Source organism: Mesoplodon bidens (assembly GCF_964165515.1).
Source record: "Mesoplodon bidens genome assembly, chromosome: 1".
Taxonomy (NCBI): domain Eukaryota; kingdom Metazoa; phylum Chordata; class Mammalia; order Artiodactyla; family Ziphiidae; genus Mesoplodon; species Mesoplodon bidens.
Window position 1 is genome coordinate 186,431,809 of NC_138176.1, and position 16,393 is coordinate 186,448,201.

Below are 16,393 nucleotides of genomic sequence, written 5' to 3' on the forward strand. Positions count from 1 at the left end.
GAACAGTATGGAGTTTCCTTAAAAATCTAAAAATAGAACTACCATATGACCCAGCAATCCCACTACTAGGCATATACCCTGAGAAAACCATAATTCAAAAGAGACATGTACCAAAATGTTCATTGCAGCTCTATTCACAATAGCCCAGAGCTGGAAACAACCTACGTGTCCATCATCGGATGAATGGATAAAGAAGATGTGGGACATATATACAATGGAATATTACTCTGCCAAAAAAAAAAAAAACGAAAGTGAGCTATTTGTAATGATGTGGATAGACCTAGATTCTGTTATACAGAGTGAAGTAACTCAGAAAGAGTAAGACAAATACCGTATGCTAACACGTATATATGGAATTTAAGAAAAAAAATGTCATGAAGAACCTAGGGGTAAAACAGGAATAAAGACACAAACCTACTTGAGAATGGACTTGAGGATATGGGGAGGGGGAAGGGTAAGCTGTGACAAAGCGAAAGAGAGGCTTGAACATATATACAGTACCAAACGTAAGGTAGATAGATAGTGGGAAGCAGTCGCATAGCACAGGGAGATCAGCTTGGTGCTTTGTGACCACCTTAGAGGGGTGGGATAGGGAGGGTGGGAGGGAGACACAAGAGGGAAGGGATGTGGGAACAGATGTATATGTATGACTGATTCATTTTGTTATAAAGCAGAAACTAATAAAAAAATAATAATCTAGATTCCTTTGATACAAATGCTCTTTATTTTCCATAAAGATATCTCCATAATAACACAAACTATTATGCTAATAGTGCACCTGGAAGAGAAGCTACATATGTATTTTCTACCTAAATTACTTGCATTTCATCATTCTCTACACTATTCAATTGTTTTTTGAATGTTTTCTTATCAAAGTCAGCATTCTTTGAGGCCCACTATAAAGCACGTCCCATGCCCTCAAACATCTTAAAATCTATTTGGGAAAGAATTTTCTTCATTGATCACTAGTAGAGGTCAATAGAGCACCTCTGTTATTCAGGATTCTCTAGGGAAGGAAAGCGCATAGTCCCCAATCTTCAACAGCTCATGTACTGTTCTTACTTTTTCAAACAATTTCACAGATTTCATTTTTTAATTTGTTTCAGAATTCCTATGATGTAAGTAGGATAAATATCTTAAGAGAGAAATTGATACCCAGAACAGTTAAAACATCAAGGTTTACAACTAATTAGCAGAAAATAAAGTATTAAAAACTGAAAGAAGGGCTTCCCTGGTGGCGCAGTGGTTGAGAGTCCACCTGCCAATGCAGGGGACATAGGTTCGTGCCTGGGTCTGGGAAGATCCCACATGCCGCAGAGCGGCTGGGCCCATGAGCCATGGCCGCTGAGCCTGCACATCCGGAACCTGTGCTCCGCAACGGGAGAGGCCACAACAGTGAGAGGCCCGCGTACTGCAAAAAAAGTAAAACAAACAAACAAAAAAAATGAAAGGAGATTGCCTCACTGGGCTAGAATTTTTTCCACTGTTTTATCTTGTCTCTCATCAGTGATAAAATTTCTCTGGGTAGAGAACAAAGTGTAAAAAAATTTATTTTGAATATACATATATCAAAATGTATAAAAGCCTCGTGTGTGGAAAGCTTAAGAACAAGCAGCTAGAAGCAGCTCTGTCTACATACCCAGTAACCAATTGGTCTAGGTAGTTGTACCAAAATTATTTTTCGTGTAGACACATAAGTGTGTCCCATTTTTATGGTAGAGTCATAACAGAGAACTGAAAGTATTAATCATTGAAATGATGTAATAAAATGCCACGATTGATTTAATCAAGATAGTTCTTTCATAATTTTTCGGAATTGTTCAGTAGTCCCCAAAATAGAGTTTGGCCAAATTTCCCAGTGGGTCTAACAAGCACGTGCTTAAGACATCATCAAAGCAGAGGCACCAAAAAAAAAAAAAAAAAGTTTTTTTAAGAATTTAATATTTCAAAAAGAAAAGAAAAATTAGAAGCTTATGGGGAGAAACAGAGTGCTGAGTAACTTCTTCACCCTCATTTTATCATTTAGTATTTATTTCTTAACTATTTGCTGTTAGGTAGTTCTCCTTCTTTGTCTCTTCCATCCTTATGCTTTTCTAAAGGTCCTAATATCACCCTGGTAAACAGTGTGGATCCATAAGCCTTATGGGAGGCATCAGGTACAAAGAGGAGTCCAAGAATGCTCAGACATGTGCACAACTAGAGAAATGAGGCCCAGAAGCAGGGAGAGATCATGGTAAATGGGCATTGACAAAATGCTTATATGTGAAAGAACTCTGGCAAGACCAATCTCTTTTTTAGTCCCAACTTTATCAACTACTAGTTCTGTGACCTTGGGAAGTTCTGTGCCCTTCAGTCAGATTCCTCATCTGTAAAATGGGAAATAACTTAAAGGGTCATATTAAGAATTAAATAAACTGATGTACATGAAGCAGTTCATTCTTGGCACATAGTAAGTGCTCAGTGCAGATTACCTACTAAGTTTATCACTACGAAGGCCTTCCGGATTCTATCCCCACACCCTGTATGCCCAGAAGACAGAGCCTTCTGTTATTTGAAAGTTTATTAATATTTAAAATAAATCCCCTCCTGAGTTGGAGCAAAAAATCACAAATAAATCACCTCCTTTCAGCAATTGTTTCTTAATTGGAATTATGCTACCTTATCATTTGCTTATTTACATGTAAATGCTTACTAGTGTTCATATCCCACCATCATTTTCCCATATGCAGTTCTTGTTTATCCATGAAGTTGGGGATGTAAATCATTATTAAAGAATATGAAATCTAGAAATTACACTTAATCCTTCCTTCAGTTAATAGTTTTAATCTCATTCTCCCAATTATATCTTCTGGAGGCTATAGCTGTTATCAAGGCAGATATGGTTTCTGCCCTCACTGAGTTTATGTTGGAGCTAATTAATAATCCATACATCAGCATTTACCTCAGTCACAAACAGCATAGTTTGCAGGTTTCCAAAATATAATGTTAAAAAACATTACTGCTGGAATAATTATACTTTGGGGTTCAGTTTTCTAATTACTTTTGCAATTTATATTTCCAAAATGTAAGAAAGTTAACATGGTTTTAAAGATTCTCCTCTTTTTTTTTTTCTTCAGAAATCTTTTCTGGCAGTTACAAGTTCAGAATGCTTTTGTGCATTCCAAGCAGTCTTGCCCAGATTCTGCCACCTGTTCCATCATTCTGGGTATATTTAGGGTATAGTTCTTTTCCATATGGGCAGTGTAATTCCATTAAGTAGCAATCCAGCATAGTTACTTTTTTTTTTCCAATGTTAAACCTCGAGAGTTAATCGTCCATCTGTGTGTAATCATCAATTCCATTAAGCCTTATGGCCTTGTCAGATTATCAAACATTTTAAACAGTACTCCTTTCTTCACAGGAAACACATTTGATAATTAAGGGCATGATGGAATCTAAGTTTTTGAGTCTGACTCCAAGGACCCACAGTAGTTTATATTAATCCTGGGTCAGACTTTGTCTCCACTAGATGACTGAGCATTGAGTATGACAGCAAGAGACTCAGTGACACATATCGATCTAGTTCAGTCAGCTTTCTGAGCAAACAAGGTACGATGTTCACCTGGCGAAGATGAATCAAATGTTTCACTGGTTTTGTTTTTACCTGCAAAGTTTATTTTCAAATTTCTCATCACGGTGACTGAATCACAATGGGTATTGATGAGAACCATCCTCAGGCATAGGTGTGTGTGAAACAAACCTTGAGCTTTCTCTTGCTTGTTTTTATAGGTTTCTGTTGCCTTTTGTTCTGTCAGAGACTAGATTTTCAAAATCCGGACTTTCACTGGGGGACTTTATAGAAGGAAATAGTGTGGGCAGATTTCTCAACAAACAGAATTTGAAGTTTGATTTTTTTAATGGAGTGAAAATAATAATAACTGTCCACAAAATGTTACCTCTTTCAGTATTTTTGTCCTTATTTTGTTAATCAAGCATGGATGACAATGAGTCAAATGAACAGAGGTAAAGAAAATTAAAATCAAGAATTCTGCACTGTAGATCACAAAGTACAACAGGGGTGGTTAACTGGGATCTCAGGAGGGTTATTTTCTCATTCCCTTGCCATGGAACCCTCCTAACATATTTATTAAAGAAAATGAATACAGCACTTACAATCAGCATATCAAAAATCTTCTATTAAAATAATACAATTAAAACACTGCATCTAGGCCACTGGAGACATAATTTGTTGTACAATTGACAGACTGTAAGTTTTTTTTAAATCAAGAAATAGAAAATTTTATTGTCTTCTACAATCTAAATCTTAGGACTAATTCTGTGTCTGTTTCATTTATTTTATTTCTATGTGAAAATTGAAATGTTTACGGTTTTGGTCTATCCAAATCCAAATAATCTAATTTATATTAGGTTGAATATTGTGTTTCCAAAAACAACACAAAGACTTTCTCATAGATCTGGAGGGTGTCTGGACCCAGGCGAAACAGGCTTTGTATAGTCTGCTGGCTGGAGAACTAGGCACACAGAGGGAGAATCTTGGCCTTTGTGGAACAGCAGGTCTGGACAGCCTAGTCCACTGCACAGCCAACTTTAGAAGCCCTGCCGGAGCAAATCTGGCCCAGAAAGCTGCACATATTTTTGCCTGGATAGACCCCTTCATGTTCAACAGGAACCTCTGTGGTGATGATGAGGTCCTCCATATTGCTCACACAAAGCTACAGCATGGGACAGGAAATCTGGCTCTTTAACCCTCTGGCTGCTGCACATGACTATTTGGCTAGCAAAGCAGGAAAGTGTCGACAGCCTAAGGTTTAAATGATTAGTAACAGGTTTTTGAGTGATTTTCCCAGAATGTGCTAGTATAAATAGAGGACTGTGAAAGTGTGGTTTGAGGGATTTTTTTCTTCCTTTTGGTATTGTGATTTGTTTGTTTCCATTTCTTTTCATGACACATTCCCTTTTATGACTGTATACCCCCACGCCTAATACCCAAATGCAGATGGAAGGGAAGGTGCCCACCTCCAAGTGCTTCCTAGTCAGAGTCAGAAAAGACTCTTAGAACACTGTTATTTCAAGCAAGATTTGAGGCTCTTTCTTTTTTTAATGAATAATAGGCCACTTATTAAAAACTGAATACTTAAGCAGTGTTGTGCTTTCCCTTATGAATTTTCTTTTCCATATTTGTTGTCATTTTCTTTAGAAAAAGATGAAACTGACAGGTAAATACATGTCCAAGTGGCTCATTAGATGTAACTTGCATATTGTAATAAAAGGGTGAAAAAAAATGTCATCTAATCAGTAGAGCTGTCACCAACGAATGCAAAGCTTTGAGTTTAGTATTGAAATAAATCAAATTAACTCAAGCTAACACAGATATCTTAAAATGGATCATGACAACCTTCTGCTGGAAATACAGTTCTGTTCAGTAATAAAACAGTTTTTTAAATAAACTGTATTGTTTTAAATATGTATGAATGAGTCAGCCATTAGCTCCTACTTGTGTTATGTTATAGATGGAAGAGAGAAAGTATGCCTTGCCATGGCTTAGTATGTATGGTGAAAAACAAGCTATTCTACTTTTTAGCATGAAAGAAAAATGAAGTATCAAAATATGGGAACCTCTAGGACTTAAATAAGTGAATGAAAGAAACCAAGACGCCTCTAATTCATATTTATCAACTGTTCTTATCTACCTGGCATTTTATGTGTGTTCCACCTCCATAAGTCTCCTACTACAGTAAAAAAAAGTACCGTATTTAAACAATTCGGAACAGGAGAAAATAGTGTTTTCTCTTAGCATATGCAGTGGTGCCACCTCTCCCGACTTAAAAAGAAACGCTCTTTCTAGCCCGTGTTCCCAGGTAGGTGGTTCAGTTTCTCACTTCCCTTTACAGACAATCTTTTTGGAAGATAAATCCAGTTCATTGACTTCACTTTCACATGTCTATTCAACCTGTCTTGCACTTACCACTCTACTGAGACAATTCAAAGTCCTCTGAAACCTTTAGATTGCTAAATTCTACACACATGTTGACCTGTCTTGTCCTATTTAATGTGAACTTACCTCTCCCTGTTGCGTTATTCTTGACACTCACTTTACTTCCTTGGCTTCTGTTATACTACTCTCTTCTTGGCCTCTTAATTGATCTTTCCCAGGTTTCTGTATGGGATTCTTCCCCTCCATCTAACTTTTAATTTTCATGTTCCTCCTGATTATACTACCTTGATCTTTTTCCCTTCTCACTTACTGTGCTCTGATCTGAGCTATGGCACTCATTTCCACAGTGTGAATTGACTCTCTTGGTGAAAACCCCTGAATTAGTTAAGACTCTTTTGGATACAAATCACAGAAATAAAACATACACAAGCATAAGGCATAAAACTCCAAATTTATTGGCTCACATGACTAAAACATTCAGGGGAAGGTTACCTAAAGGCTTGGCTGGATCCAGTGGTTCAAAAATATAAGCAGTCCTCTGTGTTTCTTAACCTGTTAGCTTTTTTTCCTCTGTATTGGCTTTGTTTGCAGACTTTACCTGTATGAGGAGAAAGTTGGCTATTTAATTACTCTGGACTTGCTTGTTCTTACAGCTAATGATCCTGCTGAAAAGAACACTAGTCCCTCTCCCCCAGCATCCTTACCAGTACTTAGTTTTGTTTTCTGGTTGGCTTGGCTTGGGTCATGCACACTCAACCCTGAGAGGGGAGGCAAATGCCCTTGACTGTTAGTCAAACCAGAATCAGTAACGTAGGAAAGGGATACGTTCAAAAGGAAGTAAAGAACAGATTTAAAGCAAACAGACAAAAAAACAAACAGAAAACCTCTATCTGAACTCCCAAATCTATATCTTGCTTCTGTATCACTTTTCTAAGATCCAGACAAATGTATTTGTCTTCATGAATATAGGTGTTTCAAAATCACATGCCCCAAACTTAAATCAGGATTCCTTATACTCCTACCCCAAAATGTGTTTCTTTTATTCTTTTCAGTAGTGCCACCACTACCTAAAAAATCATCCAAAGTGGAAACAGAGAAAATTTTAAACTTCTGCTTTTCAGTTCTATCTTGTAAAAACCCATGAAATATATTTATATTTGTTTTTTCTTCTCCAAATATATTGCTATTACATCATTTCTGAAATATATTATTTTTATTTATTTTATTTTAGTTTTCTTGGCTGTTTTTGGTCTTCATTGCTATGCATGGGCTTTCTCTGTTGTGGCCTCTCCCGTTGTGGAGCACAGGCTCCAGATGCACAGGCTCAGCGGCCATGGCTCATGGGCCCAGCCGCTCTGTGGCATGTGGGATCTTCCTGGACCGGGGCACAAACCCATGTCCCCTGCATCAGCAGGCGGGCTCTCAACCACTGCACCACCAGGGAAGCCCCATGGGCTTTCTCTAGTTGTGGTGAGCAGGGGCTCCTCTTCGTTATGGTGTGCAGACTTCTCATTGCCATGGCTTCTCTTGTTGTGGAGCATGGGCTCTAGAGTGTGTGAGCTTCAGTAGTTGTGGCACATGGGCTCAGTAGTTGTAGCTCACAGGATCTAGAGCGCAGGCTCAGTAGTTGTGGCACAGGGGCTTAGTTGCTCCGGGCATGTGGGATCTTCATGGGCCAAGGATCGAGCCTGTGTCCCCTGCATTGGCAGGTGGATTCTTAACCATTGTGCCACCAGGGAAGTCCCAGAAGTATATTATTTTTAAACTAAAGAGCCTCCTAACTGGGCTTACCTCCCTCTAATCTATTTTCCATATTGCTATCTTATTATCTTTCTAATACATAAATATGGTAAATATAGTTATTTTACTCATCTGCTTTAAGCCAACTCATCCACTGGATGAATTTTTCTCCAAACTTGTTCTCTCTCACTTCACACTCAAATCCAAAATGTAAGCCAAACTACGCTAGAGTTTTCCAAATGTGTCATTCTATTTTTGCTTGATATCTTTGAACACAGAATTCCTTTGTCCTAGAATAACCTTCCTTTCCCATCTTTTTAAATTTATCTCACTAGGGCTATTTTAAATACCTCCAGGCTGAGTTGAAAATTTCCCCTTTTCAACCATCAACCTTGTATGTGATTCTATTACTGTGCTTATTGAAATGAATTTTTTTTTTTACGTTACTGGTCTCTCTCTCACGTCTGAACTCCTGAGGGAGGAACATGCTTGATTAGAGTTGTTGGACTTCTTATGGGTTTGTTGAATTATATCCAAGGATAATCACAATGTCTGGAATATTGTGTGAATACAAATTTGCATTGAATGAATGAATGCAGGCATAAGTGAATCAATGAATGTGATAGTACCCAATAATCTGAGATTATGAAAACAATGACTACTACCCAAAAGGTAATGAGGAATTTCATTTTTAGGCAAAATGTAAAGGAAAAGCTGTAACTTCTGATATTAGTAATTTTAACAATATTCATAGTTTAGAACGTATACAAATGTTTCAAGCACTTTCACATCAAAAGCACCATTTGTCTTTGCATTGGGGGCCAAAACAGATACCATTGCATTTGGTACTACAGTGCATATTTTGTGGAGAAACTGAGGAGCAGTGTGATTATGTGGCCACCTGTCCACCGCAGGTTCAAGGAGAGTGTTTGTAGTAGAACTAGATCAAAGAAATCTCTGTTCCACTGGTCGTTTAAAAGCATAAATGAGAACTATTCTCCAGGATCAACAGAGAAGGCCAGAGCATCCTATTTTAATCAATTATAAAAGTTCTCCTTCTCAAATCAAAGAAAGATATAGTGAAATGAATGAGAGTAATTAAATCTAATTTAGTCATGCAAATGAGTTTAATTAAAAGAAATCTACCTTTTAATAACTTCAGGGGAAAACGCAGCTCCTTACAGAGTTTAAAATGTAGTTGAGCTCACAAGACACAATAGTTGAACTGATGAGACCACACTGTTGTAATCTGCTTGTGTAAATATTGACACATGTAGCATTTAGTTTGTCTCACAGTGATAATACTTGCTCTAGGCTTCTGATGAAATCTGGCATTTATAATTATTAAAAGATGCCTGTTAAAAATACTCTTACCCATCATGTTAATTCTATGGATAAGATTGCTAATACATTGACCTCAAAAAAAAAAACCTCCTTCTTTCTAAACTAGAGTTTAAGAAAATAATATAAATCCAACACTTATTTAGCCTTCACTCAAAGTAGAAAATATTGAGCCAGGTAAAAAACAGGGTAGCATGGGGCAAAGAGTAACAGGAGGGTTCCTGTCCTGAGGATGCTTACAGTCCAATATCTGTCAAGTCTTCTGTCTGTAATAATTACAGACAATTTTTCAGAATGAAAATACAAAACCTGGATGCCAAAAGAGAGGATTAAACAAAATCCCATGGGAGAACGTAAATGGAACACTTATTTGGAATGACTGGGAGGAAGCAGGAAACTCTTCCCTAACGAAGGGGAATTTGAGCTGGCCTTTGAGATAGATGAGATTTTAACAGCAGAAACTATGGTGAGGAGAAGGATGGAGTCATCAATCACGAACATTATGGAACAAGAGAAGACAAAGTTGATGCTTTGTTTAGAGCTTTATTAGTCTGGTGGGCTTAAGTCACAATCTACACAAGAAAAATTTTAGAAAATAAGGTCCTACAGCTAGCCAGATGGCAGACTGGAGGGACTTTGAATGCCATACTTAGTGTCAGGATGTTTATCTGCAGACAATACAGAAGTGGCAGAGGTTTTTTTTTCATACAAAAAAATTATTGGGTACATTTTCAGGGCCTGGTAAACAATATGTTTTCTTTTTCAGTTTGTTTATTTCTCTCTCTCTTTGTTTTTTGGTTTTTTAAATTATTTATTTATTTATTTTTATTAGTTTCTGCTTTATAACAAAGTGAATCAGTCATACATATACATCTGTTCCCACATCCCTTCCCTCATGCATCTCCCTCCCTCCCACCCTCCCCATCCCGCACCTCCAGGCGGTCACAGAGCTCCGAGCTGATCTCCCTGTGCTCTGCGGCTGCTTGCCACTATCTATCTACCTTAAGTTTGGTAGTGTATATATGTCCATGCCTCTCTCTTGCTTTGTCACATCTTACCCTTCCCCCTCCCCATATCCTCAAGTCCATTCTCAAGTAGGTCTGTGTCTTTATTCCCATTTTACCCCTAGGTTCTTCATGACATTTTTTTTAAATTCCATATATATGTGTTAGCATACAGTATTTGTCTTTCTATTTCTGACTTACTTCACTCTGTATGACAGACTCTAGGTCTATCCACCTCATTACAAATAGCTCAGTTTCGTTTCTTTTTATGGCTGAGTAATATTCCATTGTATATATGTGCCACATCTTCTTTATCCATTCATCCGATGATGGAAACTTAAGTTGTTTCCAGCTCCGGGCTATTGTGAATAGAGCTGCAATGAACATTTTGGTACATGTCTCTTTTGAATTATGGTTTTCTCAGGGTATATACCTAGTAGTGGGATTGCTGGGTCATATGGTAGTTCTATTTTTAGTTTTTTAAGGAACATCCATACTGTTCTCCATAGTGGCTGTACCAATTCACATTCCCACCAGCAGTGCAAGAGTGTTCCCTTTTCTCCACACCCTCTCCAGCATTTATTGTTTCTAGATTTCTTGATGATGGCCATTCTGACTGGTGTGAGATGATATCTCATTGTAGTTTTGATTTGCATTTCTCTAATGATTAATGATCTTGAGCATTCTTTCATGTGTTTGTTGGCAGTCTGTATATCTTCTTTGGAGAAATGCCTATTTAAGTCTTCTGCCCATTTTTGGATTGGGTTGTTTGTTTTTTGCTATTGAGCTGCATGAGCTGCTTATAAATTTTGGAGATTAATCCTTTGTCAGTTGCTTCATTTGCAAATATTTTCTCCCATTCTGAGGGTTGTCTTTTGGTCTTGTTTATGGTTTCCTTTGCTGTGCAAAAGCTTTGAAGTTTCATTAGGTCCCATTTGTTTATCTTTGTTTTTATTTCCATTTCTCTAGGAGGTGGGTCCAAAAGGATCTTGCTGTGATTTATGTCATAGAGTGTTCTGCCTATGTTTTCCTCTAAGAGTTTGATAGTGTCTGGCCTTACATTTAGGTCTTTAATCCATTTTGAGCTTATTTTTGTGTATGGTGTTAGGGAATTATCTAATCTCATACTTTTACATGTCCCTGTCCAGTTTTCCCAGCACCACTTATTGAAGAGGCTGTCCTTTCTCCACTGTACATTCCTGCCTCCTTTATCAAAGATAAGTTGACCATATGTGTGTGGGTTTATCTCTGGACTTTCTATCCTGTTCCATTGATCTATATTTCTGTTTTTGTGCCAGTACCACACTGTCTTGATTACTGTAGCTTTGTAGTATAGTCTGACGACAGGGAGCCTGATTCCTCCAGCTCCATTTTTCGTTCTCAAGATTGCTTTGGCTATTCAGGGTCTTTTGTTTTTCCAAACAAATTTTGAAATTTTTTGTTTTAGTTCTGTGAAAAATGCCAGTGGTAGTTTGATAGGGATTGCATTGAATCTGTAGATTGCTTTGGGTAGTAGGGTCATTTTCACAATATTGATTCTTCCAGTCCAGGAGCATGGTATATCTCTCCATCTATTTGTATCATCTTTAATTTCTTTCATCAGTGTCTTATAATTTTCTGCATACAGGTCTTTTGTCTCCTTAGGTACGTTTATTCCTAGATATTTTATTCTTTTTGTTGCAATGGTAAATGGGAGTGTTTTCTTGGTTTCACTTTCAGATTTTTCATCATTAGTGTACAGGAATGCCACAGATTTCTGTGCATTAAGTGTGTATCCTGCTACTTTACCAAATTCATTGATTAGCTCTAATAGTTTTCTGGTAGCATCTTTAGGATTCTCTATGTATAGTATCATGTCATCTGCAAACAGTGACAGCTTTACTTCTTCTTTTCCAATTTGGATTCCTTTTATTTCCTTTTCTTCTCTGATTGCTGTGGCTAAAACTTCCAAAACTAAGTTGAATAAGAGTGGTGAGAGTGGGCAGCCTTGTGTTGTTCCTGATCTTAGTGGAAATGGCTCCAGTTTTTCACCATTGAGGACAATGTTGGCTGTGTGTTTGTCATATATGGCCTTTATTATGTTGAGGAAAGTTCCCTCTATGTCTACTTTCTTCAGGGTTTTTATCATAAATGGGTGTTGAATTTTGTCGAAAGCTTTCTCTGCATCTATTGAGATGATCATATGGTTTTTCTCCTTCAACTTGTTAATATGGTGTATCACATTGATTGATTTGCATATACTGAAGAATCCTTGCATTCCTGGAATAAACCCCACTTGATCATGGTGTATGATCCTTTTAATGTGCTGTTGGATTCTGTTTGCTAGTATTTTGTTGAGGATTTTTGCATCTATGTTCATCAGTGTTATTGGCCTGTAGTTTTCTTTCTTTGTGACATCCTTGCCTGGTTTTGGTATCAAGGTGATGGTGGCCTCATAGAATGAGTTTGGGAGTGTTCCTTCCTCTGAAATTGTTTAGAAGAGTTTGAGAAGGATGGGTGTTAGCTCTTCTCTAAATGTTTGATAGAATAAGCCTGTGAAGCCATCTGGTCCTGGGCTTTTGTTTGTTGGAAGATTTTAAATCACAGTTTCAATTTCAGTGCTTGTGATTGGTCTATTCATATTTTCTATTTCTTCCTGATTCAGTCTTGGCAGGTTGTGCATTTCTAAGAATTTGTCCATTTCTTCCAGGTTGTCCATTTTATTGGCATAGAGTTGCTTGTAGTAATCTCTCATGATCTTTTGTATTTATGCAGTGTCAGTTGTTACTTCTCCTTTTTCATTTCTAATTCTGTTGATTTGAGTCTTCTCCCTTTTTTTCTTGATGAGTCTGGCTAATGGTTTGTCTATTTTGTTTATCTTCTCAAAGAACCAGCTTTTAGTTTTATTGATCTTTGCTATCATTTCCTTCATTTCTTTTTCATTTATTTCTGATCTGATCTTTATGATTTCTTTCCTTATGCTAGCTTTGGGGGTTTTTTGTTCTTCTTTCTCTAATTGCTTTAGGTGCAGGGTCAGGTTGTTTGCTCGAGATGTTTCCTGTTTCTTAAGGTGGGATTGTATTGGTATAAACTTCCCCCTTAGAACTGCTTTTGCTGCATCCCATAGGTTTTGGGTCATCGTGTCTCCATTGTCATTTGTTTCTAGGTATTTTTTTATTTCCTCTTTCATTTCTTCAGTGATCACATCATTATTAAGTAGTGTATTGTTTAGCTTCCATGTGTTTGTATGTTTTACAGATCTTTTCCTGTAATTGATATCTAGTCTCATAGCATTGTGGTCGGAAAAGATACTTGATATGATTTCAGTTTTTTTTAAATTTACCAAAGCTTGATTTGTGACCCAAGATATGATCTATCCTGGAGAATGTTCCATGAGCACTTGAGAAAAATGTGTATTCTGTTGTTTTTGGATGGAATGTCCTACAAATATCAATTAAGTCCATCTTTTTTAATGTATCATTTAAAGCTTGCGTTTCCTTATTTATTTTCATTTTGGATGATCTGTCCATTGGTGAAAGTGAGGTGTTAAAGTCCCCTACTATGATTGTGTTACTGTCAATTTCCCCTTTTATGGCTGTTAGTATTTGCCTTATGTATTGAGGTGCTCCTATGTTGGGTGCATAAATATTTACAATTGTTATATCTTCTTCTTGGATCGATCCCTTGATCATTATGTAGTGTCCTTCTTTGTCTCTTCTAATAGTCTTTATTTTAAAGTCTATTTTGTCTGATATAAGAATTGCTACTCCAGCTTTCTTTTGATTTCCATTTGCGTGGAATATCTTTTTCCATCCCCTTACTTTCAATCTGTGTGTGTCTCTAGGTCTGAAGTGGGTCTCTTGTAGACAGCATATATATGGGTCTTGTTTTTGTATCCATTCAGCCAATCTGTGTCTTTTGGTGGGAGCATTTAGTCCATTTACATTTAAGGTAATTATTGATATGTATGTTCCTATTCCCATTTCTTTAATTGCTTTGGGTTCATTATTGTTGGTATATTCCTTCTGTTTTGTTTCTTGCCTAGAGAAGTTCCTTTAGCATTTGTTGTAAAGCTGGTTTGGTGGTGCTGAACTCTCTCAGCTTTTGCTTGTCTGTAAAGGTTGTAATTTCTCCAACAAATCTGAATGAGATCCTTGCTGGGTAGAGTAATCTTGGTTGCAGGTTTCTCTCCTTCATCACTTTAATTATGTCCTGCCACTCCCTTCTGGCTTGTAGAGTTTCTGCTGAGAGATCAGCTGTTAACCTGATGGGGATTCCCTTATGTGTTATTTGTTTTTTTTCCCTTGCTGCTTTTAATATGATTTCTTTGTGTTTAATTTTTGATAGTTTGATTAATATGTGCCTTGGTGTATTTCTCCTTGGATTTTTTCTGTATGGGACTCTCTGTGCCTCCTGGACTTGATTAACTATTTCCTTTCCTCTATTAGGGAACTTTTCAACTATAATCTCTTCAAATATTTTCTCAGTCCCTTTCTTTTTCTCTTCTTCTTCTGGAACCCCTATCATTCGAATGTTGGTGTGTTTAATGTTGTCCCAGAGGTCTCTGAGACTGTCCTCTGTTCTTTTCATTCTTTTTTCTTTATTTTGCTCTGCAGCAGTTATTTCCACTATTTTATCTTCCACCTCACTTATCCGTTCCTCTGCCTCAGTTATTCTGCTATTGATCCCATCTAGAGTATTTTTCATTTCATTTATTGTGTTTTTAATCGATGCTTGATTCATCTTTAGTGCTTCTAGGTCCTTGTTAACTGTTTCTTGCATTTTGTCTATTCTATTTCCAAGATTTTGGATCTTGGAAATAGAATCTTGGATCATCTTTACTATCATTATTCTGAATTCTTTTTCAGGTAGACTGCCTATTACCTCTTCATTTGTTAGGTCTGGTGGGTTTTTATCTTGCTCCTTCTCCTGCTGTGTGTTTTTCTGTCTTCTCATTTTGCTTATGTTACTGTGTTTGGGGTCTCCTTTTTGCAGGCTGCAGTTTCGTAGTTCCCATTGTTTTTGGTGTCTGTCCCCAGTGGCCAAGGTTGTTTCAGTAGGTTGTGTAGGCTTCCTGGTGGGGGGGACTAGTGCCTGTGTTCTGGTGGTTGAGGCTCGATCTTGTCTTTCTGGTGGACAGGTCCACGTCTGGTGGTGTGTTTTGGGGTGCCTGTGGCCTTATTATGTTTTTAGACAGCCTCTCTGTTAATGGGTTGGGTTTTGTTCCTGCCTTGCTAGTTGCTTGGCATAGGGTGACCAGCACTGTAGTTTTGGTCGTTGACTAAAGCTGGGTGCTGGTGTTGAAATGGAGATCTCTGGGAGATTTTCGCTGCTTGATATTATGTGGAGCTGGGAGGTCTCTTGTGGACCTGTGTCCTGAAGTTGGCTCTCCCACTTCAGAGGCACAGCAGTGACTCCTGGCTGCAGCACCAAGAGCCTTTCATCTACGTGGCTCAGAATAAAAGGGAGAAAAAGTAGAAAGAAAGAATTAGTAGAAGAAAGAAAGAGAGAGAGAAAGATAGGAAGAAGGAAACAAAGGAAGGAAGGAAGGAAGAAAGAGAGAAAGGAGGGAGGGAGGAAGGATGGAAAGAAAGAAGGAAAGAAAGGAGGGAGAGAGGGATGAATGAAAAAAAAAGGAAGAGTGAATGGAAGAAGGGAGGGAGGGAGGAAGGAAAGAAAGAAAGAAAGAAAGAAAGACAGGAGAGAGGGAGGGAGGAAGGAAAGAAAAAGAAAGTGAAAGAAAGAGGGGTGGGAGGGAGGGAGGAAGGAAATAAAGACAGGAGGGAGGGAGGGAGGAAGGAAAGAAAAAGAAAGAGTGAAAGGAAGAAGGGAGGGAGGGAGGGAGGAAGGAAAGAAAGAGAGAAAGAAGGCAAGGAGGGGCGGAGGGATGGAGGGAGGAAGGGAAGGTAGAAAAAAAGAAAGAGCAGGTAAAGTAAAATAGAATAAAGTATGAAATATAGTAGCGTTATTAAAATTAAAAAGTAATTATTGAAAAAAAAAACGGACAGATAGAACCATGGGACATATGGTGGAAGCAAAGCTATACAGAGAGAATCTTACACAGAAGAATACACATACACATTCACAAAAAGAGAGCAGGGGGAAAAATCAAAAATCTTGCTCTCCAAGTCCACCTCCTCAATTTGGGATAATTCGTTGTAAAAAGAGGAAAAGGGCGAGAAGTCTGAAATCTTGCTCTCTAAGTCCACCTCCTTAATTTGGGATAATTCGTTGTAAAAAGAGGAAAAGGGGGGAAAGTCTTAAATCTTGTCCTCAAAGTCCACTTCCTCAATTTGGGATGATTCGCTGTCCATTCATGCACTCCACAGACGCAGGGCACATCAAGTGGACCGTGGAGCTTTAATCCGCTGCCTCCGAGGCTGCACAGAGAGAT